Consider the following 11,072-nt stretch of genomic DNA (forward strand, 5'->3'; position numbering starts at 1 on the left):
CATCTGCTCTGCTCTGAGGAAAACAACCACAGTCTATTCGATCTCGCTTCGTAACGGAAACTCTTCAGCTGGGACAATATCCTGGTAAATCTCTTCAGCACAGTTTCTGTTGCTACCACATCCCACAATAATGTGAATTAATGAACTGCCCCCAATACTCTCGCTATAGCGAAATGAACAAATACAATGAATGTTGCAGAAAGCCACAGAAACTGGTCTTTTCCGATGCAGTCCATGTTGCTCATTATTGCCACGGGTCATTTTCCGAGGCCTGATGTTCCAATAATCACTGGTCCATGTCAGTAAAAGCTGCTCCATGAGTCTTGATCTTACCGTCCTAGTATCTAAATATTTCATCTGGTTTAGAGTTCCTGGTGGTGAGACAGGCCACGTTCACTCAGCAATGCAGACAGCAACAAGACAGAATGAACAATGTCAACGTGGAAATGGATGTTAGATTGTGCAGTGTCTCAGTGAAGTGGAAGGAGGGACGTAAAGGAGATTTAGTGATTGTGGGAGGGAGAAAATTCTCTAAGTGGTGGGTTTGAATTCTGACACATCAAATGCAGATATGTGAGAGAGCCGGGGTTGAGAAATGATTGTCACCACCTCAAAGAATATTTTCACGGAAAAATGTTTGATACTTGCTGCATTTCTGTGGCCCGTGGCACAAGGAGTAAAGCAAAATACAGCAAGCACCCACTGCCATGTCTCAGATTCGAACCGAGGTTGCTGTGGCCACAACACAGAGTACGAACCACAAGACGACCACCGCACCACATGAGTTCGCTGGTGTGCAACAAGCAATAACTACAGTGGCAGAGGATATGTTAGGAACAGCACCAGATCGACAACTGGAATTCTTTCCATGCAGTGCGCTGTATTGCGGGGATTCACAGAGGACTGGAATCTGTAATTACGATGCTACCAGGGACTGTGGAGATTCCATCAATGAGTATATTGAAGGCTGAGATTGATAGATTTCTACGAAATATCAAAGACTCAGTGTATAGTGCTGGCTCTTGTTGAAATGTACCTTTCAATAGTAATCTAGTTTAACATTGGATATTTCATGAGCTCCCTCACACAAGGAAGTAACCAGTGCTGCATGCAACCATATAATCCCAGTTCCTGGGCCCAGAACCAGGGAAACTCAGTGACCCAGCCATGAAGATATAACCGGAAATGGGGGTGGCAATGAGCGTGCAGACATACGCTGTGATAATAGATGACGGGATAGTCTGTGCATTATGAGCCAAGGCAATGTGAAAAAATTGAGATAGAGCCACGGGGATGATGTGCAGAAGGATGAAAGATGCAATGATGAATCAGACAGTGACCATGGGGATACAGATAGAAGTGACGCAATCGGTGAGCACGAGGCCCTTCAATGGCCATAGAGGCGCGTGAAATGCCGAGTCTGTGAGCTCCAACCTCACCCGGAGCAGCTTCTGTTGACATGGAGCAGGGATAATTGGAACCTCAAGCTGTATGAAAAGATGCACAGCAATTTTAATCTGAGGCAAAATAGTTTTTGGAAGCACAGTTGTTTGTGGGTTGAGTGAGGATCTGTCCATGAAAATGTCACAATTATAATGAAAAATGCTGCAAATATTCAATTCATCAAGAGAGAAATCTGTGCTGGGAGAAATAGAGGTAACGTCTTTCCTCTCTTAGTTTTGTCATATGGCTGACCCTGCACTGGGTTGAATTGTGGGAAGGGCTTTTTTTCGCTCATTTCATATTATTCAATTTCATGCAAACATGCACAGGTCACTGAAGTCATCTAAACTTCCGGATGTTGTGATTAGGTTTGGGTTTACCTCAGGTTATGGAGAAAAAGCAGGAAAGCGGAGTTGACATTTATCAGATCAGCAGCGATCTCATTGAATGGCTGAGCAGACTCGATCAGGTGAATTGTAGCTTCCTGACGACAAATGGCAGTGAAACTCACTGCGTCACAAAGGGGAGACAATTGAATTGAAGTAGCGACTGTGATTATCTTTGCTGGTTGTTTATCTTGTGAATGTTCCCCTTACTGCTGATGTCCCTGCTAACAACACAAAACAAAGGTGAGTAGCCTGACTGAGCAGTGATGGCTAAGGCACCTTTCCCCTCTTTAAGCGGCTGGAACATGGACCCTGATGTTCTCGGGGACAGGAACTGACATTGAAAGGATCGCAGACTGAGCTGCACTACCTTTGCGTTGTCACCATCAGGAAGAATACAACTTGATTCTCTGACCGGGAATCGAACCCGGGCTGCAGTAGCGAAAGCGCTGAATCCTAACCACTAGACCACCAGGGATAGCGGTGGATATGTGTGCATCGTTTCTTAATGGCACAACTTCTGGCTTTTTTTTTCTTTCTACGACAGTTGTTTCTCCTGCAAAATGACTGAATCATCGTGTTTTTACAGCACAGAAAGTGGCTCAACGACCCAGTTTTCAGCCTTGGCCCATAGCCTTGTGTGCTACGGGGCAATAGGCCGGCTGTTTGAGATGTTCACGTTCCCTTGGGGAAGTGGACCACATTTTCATGCTCAGAAGGTAACACACAGACACATTTCCCAGAAGGTGACAAAGGCCTCAGCAGGGACCAACGCCCAGAAAGTAGGATTTCACCCATTTGGGTTCTATAGTCCCATTTCACACTTCAAAACCAGAATCTGACTACAGCAAAGAAATAAAGCATTCGGCCGCTCCCCTCTCTGTGTTTGTCCCCCATTGTTTCCTTGTCAACCTGCAGTTTACAATACCTCACCTCACCTGACTGCTCGCCTGCGGGGGAAATGACATTGGCATAATTTCAGACAATATTGAATGTCCTCTTTTAGATGATGGATGCCGCAGTTGTACAAACATTCTCATCTCCTCCAGTTAGAAGTGAACTCATGGCCGGTGGTTTACAAGAACATTGCTTTCAGTACTGCACTATAGAGCGAAGGCTGTGCCCTGTAAGGTAGGGCTTCATGCATTAGAAGCTGCAATGTAATAGATGGCAGGGTAGTCTGTGCATTATTAACCAAGACAATGCGACAACACCGTGATGGAGCCAAGGGGATCATGTGCAGAAGGATGAGAGACACAATGCTGAATCAGGCAGTGACCAGGGTGATAGAGATATACGTCTTCCCTCACAGTCTGCTGATTAGGATTCAGTGCCGTCACTGCCATGGCGTGTTCATGGTTAAAATTTACAATAATAACTCTGAAATATTGACTGACCATTAGAAGTAGAATTTTGTCATAGGCCAGGCAGTATCGCTTCAATCTATATCCCAGTTCTACATCAGCAATGTCAGCTGCATTTGCCTGACGTTCAATTTGTTTCAGACAAGAACAAGGGGGAGGTTGGGAAAAGTGAAGGGCAACGGTGGTTTGTGAGAGGTGACTGTGGGCCTAATGGAGCCAGGCTCAGTGTGACTGCTGAAGACTGGCTTTTCCTGTTTACCCTGGTATACAGATCACTCTGGAGCAGCAAAGGTGTGTCAGGATGGCCGAGTGGTCTAAGGCGCCAGACTCAAGGAATAGATTCCTTCCACTGTAAAGCTGTGTGTTCTGGTCTCCACCTGGAGGCGTGGGTTCGAATCCCACTTCTGACAGTGACTGCCCCTTTGTTTGCCGACCTTTGCAAACATCACTGAGCTTCACTGTCTCAATGGGTTCTATCTGTTTTTAAGCAAAATTTGCTCTGGTCAGTTTTGCAGCTTTGTATTAACAAAATGCAGTTTTGGAGGAGAAGGAGACAGCTCAGCCCATCAAATCTGCTCTGCTATTAAATGAGCGGATAATCCTGAACTGCACTTTCTTGGATTTCCCGATAAACATTGATACCCTTGCAGCTCAAAATCTTTCGAGGTCAGCCTTAAATGTACTTTGTGGCCCAGCTCTGACAATCCTCTTCTGTAAAAGAATCCATTAATTCACAACCATCTGAGAGAATAAACTTCACGTCGACCCTGCCTTAAATGTGTGACCTCCATTCTGATATTAAACACTCCCTTCCCAGACGGCCCCAGAAGGGAACGAACCTTTCTTCATCCAATCCGTTACATCGCCAATAACACCTGTATGTTTCAATAAAGAGCATTTTTGTAGTACTGTTTCTGAGCTAATGAAAGTGATGTATTTCAATGTTTCTTCCCATTTAATTCACCTCTGATGTGAAACTCTCACTGATTGAGATAGAGATTATCATTATCACTAAGGAGGCAGTGCTGGGCAAGGTAACGGGGCTAACAGTGGACATGGGGGTCTCTTGGCCCTGATTAACTGCATCCCAGGATACTAAAAGGGGTGATGGGGGACATAGCAAATGCACTGTTAATTATTTACCAAAATTCACTGGACTCTGGGATGGATCCCGCAGATTGATAACAGCCAATGTGACGTCACTGTTTAAAAAAGGAAATAGGCAAAAAGCCGGTAACTTTGGTCCAGTTAGCTTAACTTCGGCACTGGGGAAAATGATTGAATCTATGCTCAAGGAAGAAATAGCAAGACATCTGGATATAAATTTTCCCACTGGTGTTCATGAGTTCCTGAAGGGTCGGTCTTGCTGAATTAATTTGGTGAAATTCTTTGAGGACATTACCTGCAATGTGGACAGTGGGGGACCTGTGGATGTGGTGTATCTTGATTTCCAGAAGGCAAGTGACAAGGTGTCACATCAAAGGCTGCTACATCAGATAAAGTTGCACCATATTACAGATAATGTATTGGCTTGGATGGAGGATTGGTTGACCAGTAGAAAACAAAGAGTAGGGGTAAATGGGTGTTTTTCTCATTGGTGTTCAGTGGCTCGTGGCGTGCCTCAGGGATGAGTGCTGGGACCACAATTGTTTACAATTTACACAGATGATTTGGAATTGGGGACTAAGCGCGGTGTGTCAAAATTTGCAGATGGCACTAAGACGAGTAACGGGCAATGTGTGCAGAAGACACAAAACGTCTGCAGAGGAATAAAGATAGTCTAAGTGAGTGAGAAAAGGCATGGCGGATGGAGTTCAATGTTGATAAGTGTGAGGTCATCTACTTTCGTAGGAATAACGCAAAATGGACTGTGTTTTAAATGATAAAAAAAATGCAGCACGCTGCTGTGCAGAGGGACTTGGGCGTCCTTGTGCATGAATCGCTAAAAGTAGGATTGCAGGTGCAGCAGGGAATTAAAAAGGCAAAGGGAATTTTGGTGAAAGGGAGAAACTGATCTGCAGCCAAAATGGTACAAAAGAAAAAATCAGAAGCAGTGTCAGTGAGAAAAGATACAAGAGTCTGAAGTGCCCTTCCTGGTGGTGCAGTGGTTAGGATTCGGTGCTTTCACTACCGCAGGCTGGGTTCCGATTTTGGTCAGGGAATGGGAGTTCTATTCTGCTCGTTTATTGTGATGCCTGATTTTCAGGAGCAGGAAAGAAGCTCTGGAGCTGGTAGGTGGGCTGATTTGTCCCAGAAATTTTTCAAGTTAACAGAAGTCAATGAACTGCAGATGCTGAAAGTCTGAAAGAGAAACAGGAATTGACCGAGACGTTCAGCAGGCCTGGCAGCATCTGTGGAGCAGAAGAGAGGTAACCTTTCAGGTCCACAGATCGTTAATTGGAACTAGATTAGTTATGCATTTCAATCATGTCATCTGAGGCAAAGTTATCAGGTTTATCTGTCAAATCGGGGTATTTATCAAAATTTCTCTCTCTGAGTGGCTGACAATTGTTAATTGTTACAGCTCACAAAACAGCAACAAACAAAACTGCCAGTTGGGTTAGGCTCAGGTAACTGGAGTGGGAGCAGAGGAATAATAATGCATTGAGTTTAAACACAGGAAGCAAGCCATTTCAGCTTTCAGGAACCAAGCAACTGCCACTACTTACAAGAGGTTTAGACAAGATACTGTCAATCTAAGCCTTTGGCACCTGTGGGACTCAAACCACAGCTATGCTGATTGTTAGAAAGGCACATTAGCCAACTGAGCCACAGCACCACACAAGCTGCTTCAGCACCACACAAGCTGCTTCAGCTCCAATCCATATGTTCATGAACTTAAACACCCAAACACAGAAATGCTTTTTCTATCTCACTGTTAATCAGTGAGAATTTAAGTCAAACACCATTTTTTTTAAAGACAGATAGTTCAAAGCTGAACATTTCCAGTGAAAATGCACAGAAAGATACAGTCTCGTCTTACACTGCTTTAAAACCGATATTTTCACAATTTAAACTGGCGGGATAAAGCGGATGTGTTCATCCTCTCTGCACACATTAACCACGTTAATACACACAGACGAAACCCCGCAAGCTGCATTCAATCCTTCTCCCTGCTCAAAGAAAGATGAAAGTGTTTACAGAGAAGTTGCCAGGGTTGGAGCAGATGATCCGGAAGGAGAGGCTGAATAAAATCGGGCTCTTTCAACTGGAGTGTTGGAGGCTGAGGGGTGACCTTATCGAAGTTAATAAAATCATGAGGGGTAGTGATCAGGTCTTTTTCCCAGGGTAAGGGAGTCCAAACTTCAGGTTATAGGTTTACGGTTTGAGGGTAAAGATTTTAAAGGGACATAGGGTGTAATGTTTTGACACGCAGGATGGTGTGTGTATGGAATGAACTCACACAGGAAATGGTGTAGGCTGGTATAAATACAACATATAAAAGACATCTGCATGGATACATGTACAGGAAGGGTCTAGTGGGATGTGGGCCAAATGTTGGCAATAAGGACGAGATAAATTTTGGAAATCTAGTCGGCATGGACGAGAATGACCAAAGATACTGTTTCTGTGCTGAATATCTCTTGGACTCAGTAATTGCTTTATGTTTAGAAATCGTTCACTCAAACATCCTAGAAAGATCACATTTTAAGTTGCTGTAGAGATTAATCTCGAGCTCTGACTTCTATCTTTCCCAGCAGCTCTCCTTCTTTCTGTCTGCCTCTGATAAATGTCATTTGATGAAAGTTCCAAATCACCTTTACAATTTGCTGGACATGTCTGATTCCACCCCTTCTGCTCCTTCCTTCTTCCAGTGTTTGAGAGACAGCGACAAAGTGTATATCACCCCCTAGCACTGCCTGCCTGTGGCCAAATGGTTGAATGCATCTCCTGATGGCGAGAGCTCTGTCCCAGCAGAATGGTGACAGAATGAGAAGATGTTCATTGAAGCAATGAGGAATAGATTTTTTTTTCAGCAACTTGTTCAGATATGTTATTACATACCTCTGGAGCAGATAAAACTTGAACTCTGTCTCCTACATCCGAGGTAGGGACACTGTCACTGCATGACTGACACCTCATTTATTGTTAAGTTGCCCGGCAATGGACAGCATCATTGGTCTTCTGGTCTGCTTCTCACATCAGCTCGCTGTTAGAAATGAGAGAAGCTGCTGGCTTGAATCCTGCATCAGCCATTATTGCCTCTGATTTTTTTTAATGTTCGGGAGAGCCAGGGGGTGGTTCTTTATGAAATTGATTTCAGTCTATGTTCCCAAAATGTGTTTCCTGCAAATATATCATATGCATCCACTTCACTGATGAAGGTTTAGAATTAGTAATCATCGGAAATTACGTTTCATTGGATTGATTCATAAACTAGCACAGTAACTGAATAAAATGATGGCAAGCCTTAATGGATAAATAGGTGACTGTGAAGCAGGCATCTGAGGATAAATTTGTTTCTTTTGCAAGTGAAATTTACCGTTTCCCAAAGTGGGGCCCATTGAAGTGAAGCAGTGACAGAGATTGCCTTTGCTGGTGCTCAACTCGTGTATCACATTTCCACCTTGGTCCCTGTAAACATCTCAACTCAACAAGAAGCCAGGCGCCCACTGTGGGCCAGTGGCGTAATGGATAACGCATCTGACTTCGGATCAGGTTGTAGGTTTGACTCCTGCCTGGCTCGAGCACAGTTGGTCTATTTTCAATACGAGTAAGGTGACACCTTCACCTGAATTTGGAACGTACAGCAGGTGGTTTTGCAGTCAGATTCCCAGAAGCTAAAGCATGAAATTGGAAGTTGCGCATGAGCAGTGTTGGCAACCTTTTTCAGCTCTCTGTTAGTTTCAATTCCGAGCTCACAACAATAGGTTTCATTGCCTGGAGAACTTGCTTGTGTTCCATGTAAATCTGCCTGTTGTCGGCGAAACATGTGTGGGGACAGAGAGTGAACGTGAAGCACCTGGAGTCAGTGTCATCCTGAGGGGTGTGTCTGTGTATCTCCCTCTGTGGCTAAACACGAGGATGAGTTCCATAAGTCAGCTGTAACACAGTTTTACTGTCACAAAGCCTCAGTCCCGTTTGTAGATCACAGCATTATTCTAATTGATATTTGTCCCTGATACGTCAGAGGTACATGGGCCAAGTGCTGGAAACTGAGATTACAATAGATAGATGCCTGATGACACGCACCGATACAATGGCCAGATAATCTCTTTCCACGTGATAAAAACTCGAAGACAGGGAGAAACTGACCTGTCACCAAAAGGATCAAAAATGGAAAAGGAAAAACTGTCGTTGAGAAATGATGCAAGCACCTTCAATGTATTCTCTGGTTGTCTAGTGGTTCGGATTTAGTGCTTTTGGAACCACAGCCCTGGTTTGAAATGTTGAGTAGAAGATCCTCCCTCCTAGCTTTTATTGATGACAGCTTTGCTGATTAATTGTGCTTTTATTCATTAACTGACACCACTGCCTCGGCAGCATTAATTCAATCAACCACATTGCTGTGGGCCTGGAGTCACATGTAAGCCAGACCAGGTAAGGGTGGCAGTTTCCTTCCCAAAAGGACATTAGTGAACCAGATGAGTTCTTCCGACAATAGATTTTATGGATTGTATCGCCTCCCCAGTGAGGAGAAGGAAAGGGGCTGTGAGGTAACTAACTGTGTCCCAAACGATATTCAAGCTAACATGAAACAAAGAACTGCAGATGCTGGGAATTGACAGAAACAGGAATTGACAGAGAAACCCAGCAGGCCTGGCAGCATCTGTGGAGAGACACAGGGTTAACGTTTCAGATCCATTGAATGTACGTCAGAACCAAGTCAGTTATCCCCTTCTATATTATAATGCAGGGAAGTTACCACTTTTATTTGTCGAATCAGTATATTTATCAGAATATCGCATTAGTTTCCCGTCGTCAACTTTACAACTTTAACCGGTTGTAATGCTGCTTCCTTCACCCTCAGGTGGTAAAAGGCTCTGCTTAAATGGTTCTTTTTGCCTTTTCCTTTCAGTTAGTTAGCAGCGGTGTCGAATGGAGAATTGGCCCTTTCAGGCTCTACCTCAATATGTGTCTCTGTTTGTCTCTCTGTGTTTCTGGGTATTCACCTCACCCCCTTTTATTTTCTCCTACTCTCTGTCCGTCCGTATCCCTCATTTCCCATTGCTGCTCTTTGAAAAGTCTGAAAATCGGGGAGTGTTTGAGAGTGGAGCTGCTGAGAGGCTTCCTCACCACAAGCACCACTCCCACCCCGACTGTAAAGCCTGGAACTGGGCTCACATTCTCCAAATAGTGTTTCTGTCACTTAGGGACTGAGGCAAGGAGACATTTATTCCCTCAAAACATGATGAGTGTTTCGACTTTGAAATCGAATTCCTAATCCACCATAAAGAAACAAAATGCCACAATTATACAATGACAGTGATGTTTTTACTGTTGGTGTAAAATGAATGAATGGTGACAGCAGAGAATGAGGGTGATCATTTCGTGGTGTCCGTCTCACTACCACAATATTCCGCAGTAAGTCTGTAGATTATTCTGCCTTACCTTGTTATTCCTACCAAACATCAGGATGAATTATTTGTGAGCAGGAAACCATTCCCTGGTGGGGAGAAAATAGGCGACAGGAATACCAGCACCGAATGTCAACTGTCTGCATTCAAGCAGAGGAACCATGCTCAGTTCTCTCCACCAACATGGGAACTAACGGCCCAGTGGTATTATCGCTGGACTGTTTATTCAGAAAGCCAGGTAGTGTCTGGAGACCTAGGTACAAATATCACCCTCAGAAGAGGATGGCATTTGAATTCAACAAATATCTGGAATTAAGAATGTAATGATGACCATAAATCCATCATCAGGGGAACCAAAACCCATTTGGTTCCCTTATGTCCTTTTGGCATCTTTTATCCTTCCCTGATCGTGCCTACATCTGACTCCAGACCCACAGAAGTCATGGTGGATAATTAGCAATGGCTGATTGGCTAATTGCCTGAGCCAGTGCCACCCTTATTCCATGAATGAATAAAGGGGCAAAAATAACTTTACGGTTTAGATGAACAGTATGGCATTTCAGAGAAGTTGAAATGAGGAATCTTCAGTGTAAAGCTCAGGCACCGCTGGGATTTTAACTCAAGTTCGCCTGTTTACTACACACTGTTTTTTACCCATCCATTCAGGCATTTCCTTAACCACGCAATCACAGTAACTTGGGGAACTTTCCTGTATCAGTGTTACTCAGTGAGAATTTCAATCTAGCTCACTTTTCAAACATGGAACATTCACAGCTGAATATTCTCCTGTGCAAATACACGGAAAGAGGCAATCTCCTCCTGCTTTGGTTTAAAACTGACATTTTCACCTGTTTAAGCTGACTGGATAAAGAGCATGGGCTCATCCTCCCGGGGCCCATTAACAACGGTAACACATGCTGAGGGCACCTAACAAGAGGAATAAGTTCATTTTGGTTAATTGACCAGTTGGCAAGCCTGACCCATTGGAAGCAACATTGAGCCTTGCACCAATAGCTCCACACTCACTTTCTGCCTCATGCCCCCGCACCCCCAGCCATCACTGCCTTTCACTTTTGCTTTACTCCCACACTTTGCTTCTGAGCGTGTTGCTGACCGAATACAGGTGCTCAGTTAGAAGCTGCAATTGGAACACGGGTGCCTGGGATAGGACTTCATTCAATGGGATTGGATTTATTGCCCATCCCTAATTACCCCACAGATGGAGGTGACGAGTTACTTTCTTGAACACTCAAACTCCTTGGCATGTAGGCATAGCTTTGATTCCATGAGGAAGGGAGTTCCAGGGTTTAGAAGCAGTGACAGTAAGGGAACAGCGGCATATTTCAAACTCCGAACGGTGA

At 44.2% G+C, this 11,072-nt stretch overlaps 1 non-coding gene across 1 annotated transcript; it reads left to right on the top strand.

Annotated features, from left to right (window-relative positions):
• Positions 1-3,488: 3,488 nt before the first annotated feature.
• On the top strand, positions 3,489-3,603 carry trnal-caa (transfer RNA leucine (anticodon CAA)). Its single transcript has 2 exons — positions 3,489-3,526; positions 3,558-3,603. It is a non-coding gene; the product is annotated as a tRNA-Leu (tRNA).
• Positions 3,604-11,072: the final 7,469 nt, after the last annotated feature.

This window comes from Stegostoma tigrinum, unplaced genomic scaffold, assembly GCF_030684315.1.
Source record: "Stegostoma tigrinum isolate sSteTig4 unplaced genomic scaffold, sSteTig4.hap1 scaffold_58, whole genome shotgun sequence".
Taxonomy (NCBI): Eukaryota; Metazoa; Chordata; class Chondrichthyes; order Orectolobiformes; family Stegostomatidae; genus Stegostoma; species Stegostoma tigrinum.